We start from the raw sequence: 14,639 nt of genomic DNA, 5'->3' as shown, positions 1-14,639 counted from the left end.
TTCAGGAGTATGATGCTACGTCTTGTCCATTCTGAGTCTTGTCTTATTATTGGTACTTCCCTACATGATGTTTGACTCGTTTAATCCTTTATTCACTGCATTCTTTTTGTTATTTGTTTTTGTTTTTTTTTATCTTTACTGTCATAATTTATAGTTTATTTTCTTAACTGATACTTTTGTTTATTAGTGTTATCTCCTTAATCACAGCTCAGTGTGCCGCACTTTCCCTCCCAGTCACAGGAGAAGCAGCATGATGAGCTTCAAACTTCAAACTTTGAGCAGCTCATAGGTCTTCCCACCCAATTAGAGGCATCGTGCACACCCTCCGCCCCCGGCCACACACGTCACTCCGCTCCGGCATGGGTTACCCACACAGGCTCGGCAGTGAAAGCCAGATATTAATTTCATTATTGAGAAGCTCCGTTACTTTTCATCTTTGGCGTTTAGTTCCAAAACATGTGTGTGGCAGTATTTGTTACATCATATTTACACACAACCTTAAGGTACCTGTTTCTTTATCCCAGACTCTGCGGTGACTGCGAGACATGAAAGTTTCATCACCGAGAGGATCCGTGTTTCTTTTTTTTTTCTCATATTTATCATTAGCAGCGCATGGAATGTATGTGATTGTGTTTCCTATATTTTGCTTTTTCACGCCTTACTTTTTTTCCTCCTCCTCCTTTTCCTCCTCCTCCTCCTCCTCCTCCTCCTCGTCTTTCTCCTCCTCCTCCTTCTCCTCCTCCTCCTCCTCCTCCTCCTCCTCCTCCTCCTCCTCTTCTTCTTCCTCCTCTCAGCCTTGCCTTAAAGAAGGGATTGCCTATACACAGAGAGAACCACGGCGATCCTTTTATTGTAGACCAGGCATCACCAAATGGCGGACCCCAGTCCGGATCCGGACCGAGCGATGGTTCTGTCCGGACCCGTGACCAATCTGCGGCCGATGATGATGATGTTGACTGTTTTACTTGAAGTGTAGGCCTTTAATTCTTTAGGCTGGGACCTCATTAATTTGAGAGAAAAAAGGGTTTTTTGGCTCTGCTCGCAATTTATTTTATTCTGAGATTTCTGTTTTCTTTAATCTGAAATAAAGGCCTTAAATTTATTTGCCTGGGACTACTTTTATTTAGGGCAAAAGAGCTAGCTGTGCACTCTGTTAAACATTTCCTGCATTGAAAATAGACAATAAATACTGTTGAATCCATATGAAAATGTCGACATAGGGAACGGCTATAAGACACAAGCTGGACTTCCGTTCGGACCTTTTACTTGGGGGAAATTTTAAGAACTGGACCTCAGTGACTTTTAATTGAATACCCCTGTTGTAGACAATAGGAACCAGTAAAAACCCGGCAAGTGTTGAATTTTTTAGTTAACAAGCAGCAGGAACCTCGCGTACGACGAGCTTACTGACAACACGAACAGATCTGTTATGAAGCAAGGTAGATATATATATATATATATATATATATATATATATATATATATATATATATATATATATATATATATATATATATATATATATATATATATATATATATATATATATATATATATATATATATATATATATATATATATATATATAGGGAGGTAGGTAAGGAGTAGGTAAGAAAGGGATGAAAGATAGATAGATAGATAGATAGATAGATAGATAGATAGATAGATAGATAGATAGATAGATAGGCGGACAGATATACAAAGAGGGAGACGAACAGAAAGAAATAGATACATGTATAGGCGGGGATACGAGTATATAGTACATGCGAACATTCAGAGAATCTATTCTATTTCGAAGTCTTGCTTTTAGAGACACGAATATGAAAGGAATACCAAAAACGTCGAGAGAAAAAAGTTGTCAGTTTTACAATTCGAGGATTTAAGAGAGGAAAGACCGGCGGACACGGACCATGGTTGGCACGGCATACAGCGTGCATGGGCCACAGCGGAACGTGGAGGAATATAAAGAAAGTACAAACAGCAACAGACTCTGAGGTCCTTACTAAGCATTTTGAGTAACTATTCTCTTCCAAACTATTTTTGGGAGATACAAGATAGCACAGAAGAAGACTCCTCCTCGCCCCAAATCCCCCCAACTGAAGCTCTCTAGAAATAGGAAATGGTAGCACAACATGGAATTTGTGAGGAAACTACGAGAGATGAGGGCTACTTCTACGAGTATTATACGTAATATGCATACAGTGCTAATGTTTGTGTCAGCTGATAAGACATTTCATTCACTGAGGTATGTATTCAACTATATGTCTATAGTGATGGGTGAGTTTCTTTGCAAAGACTTGTTTCATTTTACCACCATTGTGACGGATCAACAGTAAGGCATTTTTTCCCTAGAAAGCACACGAGTTAAAAAAAAATGCATTGTTATCTAATGGTTTGAGTGAGTGGTAGATATTCGTAATTTTTCTATACTGAATATGGAGGAGTGAGACAGCAACGAGTACACAAGATTCGTTCAGATTCTTCTTATTTACATCGTTTCATCTGGCGTTTGCTGACAAGTTTCAAACTAAAAAGTCAGCACGTAAAAATCTGACAACACAAATATCGACAAAGTGACGACGACAGCAAAACGTCAGCGGGATCACGTGTCATGTGCTGCCTCAGGGTTATGTGTCCTACGTGATACACGCAACGCTTCATCCAATACCGAGCTTTCCTGATGGTGCCGCTTCTCTCTCTCTCTCTCTCTCTCTCTCTCTCTCTCTCTCTCTCTCTCTCTCTCTCTCTCTCCACATAATTACTTTCCCGTTTCTTTCCTCGTGGCAAATTTCTCTAGAAGTCACTTCCCATAGAGAACGGTGGCGGCAATTCAGTTATCTCAGGTACTAAACAATTAAAGGTTAATGAAGAGCGACACACGGGAACAATCTACGAGCGCCGGTCACCCCAATTAAGTAAAGCTATATAAGTGTGTGTGTGTGTGTGTGTGTGTGTGTGTGTGTGTGTGTGTGTGTGTGTGTGTGTGTGTGTGTGTGTGTGTGTGTGTGTGTGTTGGCTTGCCCTCTAGCTTCATCCTCCGCTTCGTCTCCTCGCCTTTGAGTCCTAATAGAAATTCCTCAGCCCACGTACAGGGCAAATTGTGGTGGCATCGTTACCAGCAGTGTTTACTGTTATACGATGCCCCTTAGCCACCGCCTCCACACTTGTTTGTTTCATAGCCGAAGGAGGATTGAGGATGCCTCGTTCAGAAGTGATGGGTGTTGAGTAGTAGTAGTAGTAGTAGTAGTAGTAGTAGTAGTAGTAGTAGTAGTAGTAGTAGTAGTAGTAGTAGTAGTAGTAGTAGTAGTAGTAGTAGTAGAAGAAGAAGAAGAAGAAGAAGAAGAAGAAGAAGAAGAAGAAGAAGAAGAAGAAGAAGAAGAAGAAGAAGAAGAAGAAGAAGAAGAAGAAGAAGAAGAAGAAGAAGAAGAAGAAGAAGAAGAAGTAGTAGTAGTAGTAGTAGTAGTAGTAGTAGTAGTAGTAGTAGTAGTAGTAGTAGTAGTAGTAGTAGTAGTAGTAGTAGTAGCAGTAGTAGTAGCAGTAGCAGTAGCAGCAGCAGTAGCAGTAGCAGTAGCAGTAGCAGTAGCAGTAGTAGTAGTAGTAGACTACGTAGATTTCTTTCTATGGGCTGGAATCACTTTACACTTATCCAAGCAGAACCTAATTAAGCATAAAGCCCAGCCATTCTCCTTTCAACAATTATAGTCTTTCCTTGTATTTTTTTATTATCATTATTAGTACAAACTAAATATTATATACTTATGAATTAAAGACCCTTTTTCCTATTTTGTGATTTCCTATTTTCTAACTTGATTTGTACGAACGGAAGGAAAAAAGTACACTAACCACAATGCCACTCGTGTTTCTATACATGGCTAATAGAAGAGCAATAATGTAACACAAGCTAGTCTTTCTTGATACGAGAAACCGTGTATGTGTTTCAGGAAATGTATTTACATGAAACTCTGCCTCTTAATCCCTTCAATACAGGAACACATTTTTATCATGAATTTTTGGTGAGATTAGACGATTTTATTTGCATTACGAAGGGTTTATGAACGTCAGAAGACTAATGGCCAGAGTCTTCACTATTCTGAAGCTGCATAAAGTCACCAAATCGTAAACAGATGATATATGGAAACGCGTCATGGTACTGAAGGGGCTAAACACCATAGTCTGTACAAAGCTAATTAAGTGCAACAATAATTTGACGAGAAGGACCAGTGACCGTAATACCATACTGTCCTTACAACTTGACGTATATAAGCCGACAAAAAAATATATATATAAAAGAAAAAGGGAAGAAGTTTCTCAGAATGACGATACAAAGAGGTGCACAACAGAATGCTAGGGAATAGAGGTCTTAAACAAATAAAAAGGACCAAGAGAAAAAGATCAAGAAATCAAAGTTTGTGAAGATTTTATGCATCCTGAGGAAACTAGTGGAGGATATTGTGGTGAAGTGAAGAGAGTGAGAGAGAGAGAGAGAGAGAGAGAGAGAGAGAGAGAGAGAGAGAGAGAGAGAGAGAGAGAGAGAGAGAGAGAGAGAGAGAGAGAGAGAGAGAGAGAGAGAGAGAGAGAGAGAGAGAGAGAGAGAGAGAGAGAGAGAGAGAGAGAGAGAGAGAGAATATTTTAGAAGAGTTATTGAGAAAGTTGGTAGGCTGAAGTCACTAAACCAGAAGGTGAAAGGAAGGAATACGAAAAGGAAAAGATGCGGGAGAGAGCCAGATTTGAACTAAAATCTTGAAAAGAGAGAGAGAGAGAGAGAGAGAGAGAGAGAGAGAGAGAGAGAGAGAGAGAGAGAGAGAGAGAGAGAGAGAGAGAGAGAGAGAGAGAGAGAGAGAGAGAGAGAGAGAGAGAGAGAGAGAGAGAAACATAAACAAACAATTCGTGATATAAAAAATAGGATGTAAAACTGATAAAACATAAACGAATGGTCAGGCCGGTAAGGAAAAATAAAAAAAAAAGCAAAAATCCTAAAAGGTGACAAAAATACGGCAAAATTAAAATGAAAAGAGGGAAATGTATGGAAAAATAAAAGAAACGGTTTGATTACGACACTTTTTGATCCTGAATTAAAAAAAATTAAATAAAATAAAAGAGGTTATTAGTGGTGGTATCCTTTCATATTCAGTGTTCTCAATTTCACAGACATTAATCTCACACTCTTGTTGCTCATTTCGTTACAACATAGCGTTCTGAGCTCCCCAGTACCGCACATTTGCTGGAGGTATATTTTATTTCTACGTGGTTTTCTTTTCCCGTTCTATTCTTGGCGCTACAAATAAGAAAGTACCTACAGTCGTTCCTCCTCTAGTGCCACTAATTCCTTATTCAAGATCATTGCGTTAGAAAAGTACCGTTTTAGAGAACTTTGGAGAACCGTACATGCCTTTTTTTTTTTTTTTACCTATACCATGTGGGCTTTTCACGGGAATTTCTGGGCTAAAGGGGATACTTTTTGGGTACCTCCTATCTCAAAGCCCACCCGCTAGGAAACCGTTGCCCCGAGTGAGGAAGCCCAACCTACACTCGGACCGTGGACAGGATTCGAACCCGTGCGCTTGGAGACCCCTCGGATCCCAAAGCACGCATGGTTCCACTGTACCACGGCGGCCTTGTTGTATAATCGGCTTATTTTTGCAGGATTTTAATATTTTCATGCCCTTTAAATCTTTGTTAATTATTGTAAGACTTAATTTTTTTTTTTTTTTTTGTGACTAAGATATGGGTGAGTAATAATGAAAATAACGCCATTTATAAGTTTAGCCAGTTCAGTACTATTAGCAAAATTGCAGTAGTAGTAGTAGTAGTAGTAGTAGTAGTAGTAGTAGTAGTTGTTGTTGTTGTTGTTGTTGTTGTTGTTGTTGTTGTTGTTGTTGTTGTTGTTGTTTATCCAACCTTTATAAAATTCGTTGTTCTTATGTACGAAGGACAAAATAATCAAGACCCCACTGAGGAGAGAAGCCAAATCCTGAGGAGAAATTCAGATAGATTATACAATATTGGATGAGAGGGGTCTTAAAATGTCCATGTTGCAAGCGTTCAGATCACTGGCGAGGCAATGCATAAAATCAGGTAAGAAGTTCCAGAGTTCATCAGAATAAACATAATAAAGTAAAACAGGTAGATCTTAAACTGTAGGGAATGAGTATCTGCAATGATTTTGAACTTTCTATAAAAATTTAGTTATAAAATTAATAAAAACCTCCAGCATTATCCAGACTACGTAACTGGCGCTGTGATAAGAGAAAATGCAATTAACACAAAGTGGTGCCGCCGTGGTACAGTGGAACCATGCGTGCTTTGGAGTCCGAGGGGTCTCCAAGCGCACGGGTTCGAATCCTGTCCACGGTCCGAGTGTAGATTGGGCTTCCTTACTCGGGGCAACGGTTTCCTAGCGGGTGGGCTTTGAGATAGGAGGTACCCCAAAAGGTATCCCCATTAGCCCATAAATTCCCGTGAAAACCCCACAACGTATAAATAAAAAAAAATTTTAAAAAGTGCACAACTAACAAGGTGCACATTACTTTTTCCTTCCTCTCCTACCGTCCACTTAACTCACTGAAAAATATGGGAGGAAAATTTTCTCCAAGGAATTTTTTGCTATTATCGTGAAGGACTGTTTTATAAATTACTGTGAATTGAATTATTTCACAGTGGCCAAAAATATCACGATAATTAGTGAGCCCCTTTACAACATTAGAACGGACGTATGTAGAAAGTAGTGGTGCGGGAGGGAAGTGCAAGATAGACAGTGGAAAGATTAATGCTGTGAGAGTTCAGACAGTAGAAAGTGGATGCAGAGGGACCATACAGTAGAAAAATAAGTAGCGAGAGAGTTCAGATAGTAGAAAGATCATTGACAGGAAAGATTGGACAATAAAAAAATCATGGTGGGAGAAGCTAGACAGTAGAAAGTTTAGTAGCTGGAGAGGCTACACAGACCTGAAGGAACACAATACTAGACAAGCAAAAAGGTCTGTGTTCCTCAACGCTGTCCTTGCGATCGTGTGTGTGTGTGTGTGTGTGTGTGTGTGTGTGTGTGTGTGTGTGTGTGTGTGTGTGTGTGTGTGTGTGTGTGTGTGTGTGTGTGTGTTTCGTATTCGTTGTGTAATACGAGCCCCGGATGTCATGCAGTCGCTCCTTCCGCACGCTGCGCTAGGGAGCCGCGAGGCCCTGCACTGCTGCACCACAGAAAAGTATTCGTGATAATTTCAGATTGAAATATAACTCGGAAAAATGTTTACTTTTAGTGTTTCATTTCCCTTTCATTTATTGTATATAATGGTACACTCAATGCTATTACCAAAACAATATTCCTCGCATTTTCACTTTTACATTGATTGTTGTTCTCATTTAACCATGGAAAATTGCCGAGAGAGCAGCAGCCGATCAGACCGATGGAGCGGTTTCTCAGCTGTATTGGCAATTCAGTCGCTTCTCAAGCAAATTGTCCTGAGCAAACCTTCCTCAGCACAAGTAGCAGCAAGACACCGTGCTCAGTAATTTCTGGGAACAGATCTTGGTCGTGCGCGCCACCACAGCCTCTTACACCTCGAGGAGAGAAGTAGGTGAAATTTCAATATAATATACGAAAACTATATTTAACTATATCTATTAGAAATTGCACAGACGAAATAGAAATCTACATATTATATGACTATATAATCTATCATGTACAAAACCTATCGTGGAAATATAAACAGAAGGACGGAGATGACTCATTCTGCTGTGTTATGCTTCCATCAAGACACAACTTGGTTAATTCACTACTGCACAGCGTTGCAGCGCCTTGCATCTGCTCGCGGAAATTGAAGTAATTCGCGTGAATGAAATGCGTATGCAAAACCGCTTGAGGAGTCCACACCTTGAGCTGGCTAACGTCTGCTGGGAGGCGCCCATGCAGAAAGCACGTCCTTTTACCGCCATGACTCGTCAGCTGTGTAGGTCAGAGCAAATGTGTAAGTATGCTTTCATCTCATTCTCCAAACAAGGTGAGCGGAGTAACCCTTCCTCTGGACCACTCTTCAGTGGCTTCAGAATTTAGTATTTCTACTTTTAATAAGTTTAAACTACGAACGTTGCTGTGACACTTCAATAAAAAATGTAGTATTTCTTATCTTAACTATTCTCATTTATTTATTAATTTACTGCTAATTCATTTATTTATTTATTTATTTATTTATTTATTTATTTATTTATTTAATTTATTTATTTAATTTATTTTTATTTATTTATTTATTTATTTATTTTTTTTTTTTTGAGAAGCAAAGTGAGATCAATGTTTGCTAAATTTAACTGCATAGGAAAGTAAAGATTTAAATTCCTCTGATGCACTAGATGATGTGTCCAAGTCGATAACAAAATACAAAACTTCATAGCGAAGGTAATACCTACCTTACCGAAGTGCCGTGCCTTTACTGACGTTGGCGACCATGGAATGCCACTTTTCTCTATTGGCTGTCATTTGTAGCAGACGACCAGCCGTGAATCTTTTTCCTGCTATTCTTATCATGTTGTTCTTATTATGCCATCCAAATACTTATCGGGTAGAAAAAACTGTTTTCAAACATGAAATTCTTCAGTAACGCTAAACCTTGTCAGCACTTCTCATCATCTTTTTTTAAGGGACCTGTCGTACTCACTCAATACACAATAATTTTTTTAGGAAGTCCAGGTTAAGATACGAAATTTGAGCGAAGACAGACTTAAAAAATCATATGTAAGGCGATCACGGCTTGTGTAGCTGAGTTTTATTCATAAATACTTAAAAAATTTGGTATTCTTTTAATTAAGGAGATAACAGGAAAATGACACAATATTATTAAAAAATATCGTATAAGTTTGTGGGAGAGTTAACAAAAAGGCACTATTAATATTCTCTTAAGAATACTTGTTTCCTCCTTTTATATAAAATTTACTGTTAGCGATTTCATGCGTTGTCACTGTCCCCACGTGGGTTGTGCTTTACGGGGAGACAAAAGGGATAAGAAACTCTTTACATACGCTAAAACCCTCTCAGTAAAACACCCTGGGAAAAACAACTTTTCAAGCCCATTCACGGAGCAGGTATTGTCTTGAGGATAAAGCAGGCCGTTAACATTTTACCTGAACACTACAAAATTAACCCAAACAGCTCTCCAGTAAAACAATAAGTAAAAAAACACCCACACGCTTTTATTTCATCTTTTTTTCCTTCTTTCTCCCCTATACGGACAAAGACGTGGAGGTGCTGGCTGGGGGTACTTGGCAGTGAAGGTTGAAGATCAGCAGAACAAAGGCACTTCAAGAGTTCCCGGAATGAGAGGTGTGTGGGAAGACATCTGACGTACGTATTTATAACAATGATCCACGTGTCAGACTTTCCTTTCTCGTGTGATATAGTAAAAAAGTTGAGCCTGCGTTGCTCTTCCAGCTATCGTTCATGAGCGTACTGGAAATGAAAGAGGCGGATTGAAGGAAGAAGAGGAACGCAAGGAAATACAAGAGATGAACAAACAGTACTACATCTGCTGGTCCTTGCGAGGTTGTTTGTGGGGTCTATACAAACACTCTGGGAAGGAAAGAGGACAGCATGGATGAGGGACAAGGAAGCTGTGGTGAAAGAAGACGAAGAAAGATAAACACGATGAAGAGGTAGACGAGGAGGAGATGGATGAAAAGAAGAGGCGGGAGAGAGATGACGGGCAATGAGAAAGAAAGGAGAGAGAGAGAGAGAGAGAGAGAGAGAGAGAGAGAGAGAGAGAGAGAGAGAGAGAGAGAGAGAGAGAGAGAGAGAGAGAGAGAGAGAGAGAGAGAGAGAGAGAGAGAGAGAGAGAGAGAGAGAGAGAGAGAGAGAGAGAGAGAGAGAGAGAGAGAGAGAGAGAGAGAGAGAGAGAGAGAGAGAGAGAGAGAGAACGGAATACAATTCAATAATGGAAAAGTAACAATGAAAAAAGATGTAATCAATACACAACAGAAAATATCTAATTTCCTTTCACACACACACACACACACACACACACACACACACACACACACACACACACACACACACACACACACACACACACACACACACACACACACACACACACACACAGCTGACATTTTTCCAACTACTTTCTTTCCTCTTTTAATTCTTTATCTTTTATTTTTGTATTTTTCCCACTGCTCACATCTGTATTTTAATATTCCCCACTAAAGGAAAACCTCATTTTTACATACCCATTTCTTTCAGTCATTGTTTTCACCACTCGTTTCCCAGAATGCATCGCACATCTTACTGCTGCACCCATTTGCATTTTTCTCATTTTACAACTCACAATACTTGTTTTTTTTTATTTCCGTCTTTTTATTTTATTCAATTGCTTCTTTTTATAACCATTCGTTCACCGCACACCTGTCTGAGTTAGTTCCCGGGATGAGAAGCAGTTGCCATGGCGACGACTTTGAAATTTAGCTGGCTGTTTACCTCAGACCTATATGACTCTCCTCGCCTTCCCCACCACCATCCAACCAAGCCATTTCTACTCTCACAGTCCGGCCTACCCTCTTTATCTGCCAGCCGTCCTTCCTAAGCCTCCTGAGCACTGTAGAAGCTGTTGCATGGAGACACAGAAGAGAGAAAAGAAGAAAAACAGAAAGTCATTTTGTCTACAGGAACTTTCAGGAGACTAGCACAAGAAACACCGTCTAAAACTTTGTTTGGCAAAGAACGGGTTGAATATTTGACAAATTATTAGTCATATATTTGTAGTACAATCTCTTCAACAGTACCACAGCCTACTTCTACTCCTAACCGCAGATAAAAATAAATAGATGAATAAATGAAATTGTGCTATAGTTTGCCTTACCCAGAATGTATTTCCCCTTATTTTCTATTATTTATTTTACGCCTAGACAATTTTTCCTACGGCCATCAAAAGTATTCTATTTCTACTACAGTTTTAAACTTCACAATCGTCTTTCTTCAAAATTTTTCGAGAGAGAATTAGTTTACCTTAGACTGGTTGCATACTTGTCTTTCTATATCCATTTCGCTCCTCATTACCGCCCCCTGCCCAGGACCATCATTGTTTTGTACAACAGTCTTAAACTGTTATGCAGCTCAGAAAAAGAAATATTAACTCTCCTATTCTTTCTTCTCCCTTCACTGTTAGACAACGTTCTGGACACCCATATTTACAATGGCCCAAAAACCAAATAAAGAAGTGAAAGCGAGTACGGGTATAGCACTAATTAATAATCCTAATCTTTCCTTCTTCTTGTATCCGTTCAAACATTTTCTCTACCCCCAAGAGCTCTGAATGTTTCAAGACGACCAGACCACGGAGGTACTAAGAAGTGTTAGCAGTGAAAGTGGACCAAAGTTATCGCTGTGTATTCTAGTCTGAAAAACGTGCTGAGTCCTGAAGATAGTATTAGTTTTCATATAGATAACAACAACAACAACAACAACAACAACAACAACAACAACAACAACACCACCACCACCACCACCAACAACAACAACAACAACAACAACAATAACAATAATAATAATAGTAATAATAAGAACAATAATAGCAAATATCTCATAGAAAAAAACATACAAAACAACAATAAGAACGAGAGGCTGAGGAAGAAAATATTGACGATGAGAAGTTGGAAGAGGAGGAGGAAGTAAGAGGAGATGGGGTGGGGAAAACGGAGAGGAAACGGAAGAGGCACAGGAAGAGTAGGAAGTAATCTTTAATCGTCTTCATCTTTCACTTAAACAGCGTAGAGTCAGTGATTTACCTCATCCCTCCTCTCTCTCTCTCTCTCTCTCTCTCTCTCTCTCTCTCTCTCTCTCTCTCTCTCTCTCTCAACCATCGCCAGCAACGTGACCAGCCAGTAAAGTTTTTAAAGTTTTTTTTTTTCTCTTGAAACGTGTAAGTTTTTTTGTTTTTTTTTGCGTGATAGTAACACCATGTTTTTTCTTAATGGACTGTCTTCTTCTTTTCTTCTTTTGTTTTTCTTCTTGTTCCTTCTCATTCTCTTCTTGTTCTTATGTTTGTTCTTCGTTTTCTTCTCGTGAGAGTTTAATAGTTTTCTCCTTTTTAAAATCTAGTTCGTCTCTCTCTCTCTCTCTCTCTCTCTCTCTCTCTCTCTCTCTCTCTCTCTCTCTCTCTCTCTCTCTCTCTCTCTCTCTCTCTCTCTCTCTCTCTCTCTCTCTCACACACACACACACACACACACACACACACACACACACACACACGTAAGGGAGCGATCCAAGAAGACACACGTAAGGAGCGATCCAAGAAGACCAAGAGAAAACAATCACATTCAAGAAGGGGAAGGCAAGCAAGAAAAATATCACTTGAGAGAAACGTGAGATGGAAGTGAAAGACACAGGTGGAAGGGAGAGAGAGATAGGAGAGGGAGTAAGGGACTGGAAGACGTACACCTCGGTACAAGACGTTTACTGCGGAGAGGTGGGAGCGAGAAACAGATTGTTGCCACCTGAGGCAGCAGCAAGAAAAGGAGACATATTCTGCAATACTTCTGCTCCCACTTCAATCACTTTCAAAAGACTCCAATTGAAGTTGCATGGATTTTTTTTTTTTTTTCTAGAGAAAGCCTGACTTTTTCATAAATTATCGACAGCAGAAAAGCCTTTCAGAACCGGGCTAACCATTTTTGTTGTCTTTGAAAGTAGTCATGGAGAAAGTCATAAGAGATAAGGGGTGAGAGAGAGAGAGAGAGAGAGAGAGAGAGAGAGAGAGAGAGAGAGAGAGAGAGAGAGAGAGAGAGAGACTGATTCCAAGAGAGTTACCTTTCGCTAGGAGTAAAAGTTTTGTTTTGCACCAAGAGGGTCAGAGGAAGATACACATACACACACACACACACACACACACACACACACACACACACACACACACACACACACACACACAAGACGAGACGAAGACTGTCGCTAGAAAAACACTGACAGAAAACACGACTGTCTGAGACAAAGGATAAATACCGTCAGGACACATTCAACATAGCGACAAGGTGCATGAGAGGAGCAGAGGAAGCGACAAAAGAGAGAGAGAGAGAGAGAGAGAGAGAGAGAGAGAGAGAGAGAGAGAGAGAGAGAGAGAGAGAGAGAGAGAGAGAGAGAGAGAGAGAGAGAGAGAGAGAGAGAGAGAGAGAGAGAGAGAGAGAGAGAGAGAGAGAGAGAGAGAGAGAGAGAGAGAGAGAGAGAGAGAGAGAAAAAATATTCACGTGAAATTTCATTGTATATACGAAGAATACAGTCTTCTCTTTTCTCCTCTTCCTCCTTTTTTTTCATTCCCAAGCTTTGATACGTAATTGAGTTATTTTCCAGCAGGCAGGCAGGTCAGTAAGCACCCACACAACACAAGCCAACACTCCACAGGTCCAGCCACGCCGCCATCACTCTTGTTTCCGCTCAGTCACCCTTAATACATCAACCTCGTTTTCTCTGCACTCCTCCAATTTCCCGTGAGAACCTTTCCTCCCAGCAGCATGTTCAGACTCGTATTCACACACTGCTTTTCTTCACGGAGCCTCACCATGAAAAGAAAGTAATAACAGACACTGGCGTAACACAAACAACCCTGCGAGAAACCACAGCCTGCAGCTATATTGTGTAGAATCGACTATTTTGTGTCTCTACCAGGCAGTGAGTGAAGTAAGTCATACTGAATCAAGCAGGCTGAAGACAAGACAATTATATAAAAGCTTCCTTTAACTGAACTTTTCCGCGTTTTCTTCTTAGTGGTATAGGTGATTATAATGAAGATCACATATTTAAAATGATCAGGATCAGTTATCAAGAGGTTGAAGTTTGATACGCTAAAACAAAAATGACAGGAAGGAATTGGTTGTCAAATTAAGAGATACATGAATGTACTAGACTCAGTCCTCAGGTTGTTAGTGCTGCGTCATTAATGAGCTATAAAAGAACATTAGACAAACCTATGGATGCAAATAATAGGTGGAAATAGATAGGTTTTCATACTGGGACTGCCACGTGTAGGCTTGATGGTTAAAGGGTAACAATGAGCACGGTGAGGAAAATGAACAATAGAATTTCTAATATGAAACATTTGAATAAACACATCTTCTTATGTCTGGCAGTAAGTCATAAAGAGAGCTAACTAGCGAGACTTCGAATCCGAGACGTGAAGCATTAGCTCGCTCCGGTGAGACGACTCTCTGAATAAACTGGAAGAGAAGCGAGGTAGTATTCACTGCAACGAACGAGTAATAACGAGAATGAACGCAGCATTATACTAAGTGAAGGAAGGAAGACCAATAACAGGAATATGAGTTGTTGCTAATGAAGATGTGACCGTCTACATAAAAAAACAAACACATCCGCACACGCGAGTCAGTCTTTAGCTTAATTAACAAAACATTTTTCACTGTCATTAACGCTGAGTTTCGCACCTGCTCAGATGTAAAATTCGCCAGTGCAGGAACAGTTACACTCGTCCAGAGTACGAGAGAGTCTAAATTTCTAAAAGCTTCAACACAGACAGGCTGCTACGTGTTAGGTAAAACATTACTTCAGGAACCATTACTCTCTCAGCACATACTCCACCTGTTTATATGTTCTACTAACTCCTTTCACTATCATTTGATACCTTGTATGAAAAAAAAATTAGTAGGATACATCAATG

This window comes from Portunus trituberculatus, chromosome 17, assembly GCF_017591435.1.
Source record: "Portunus trituberculatus isolate SZX2019 chromosome 17, ASM1759143v1, whole genome shotgun sequence".
In the NCBI taxonomy this organism is placed as follows: Eukaryota; Metazoa; Arthropoda; class Malacostraca; order Decapoda; family Portunidae; genus Portunus; species Portunus trituberculatus.
This window is presented reverse-complemented; position numbering follows the sequence as displayed.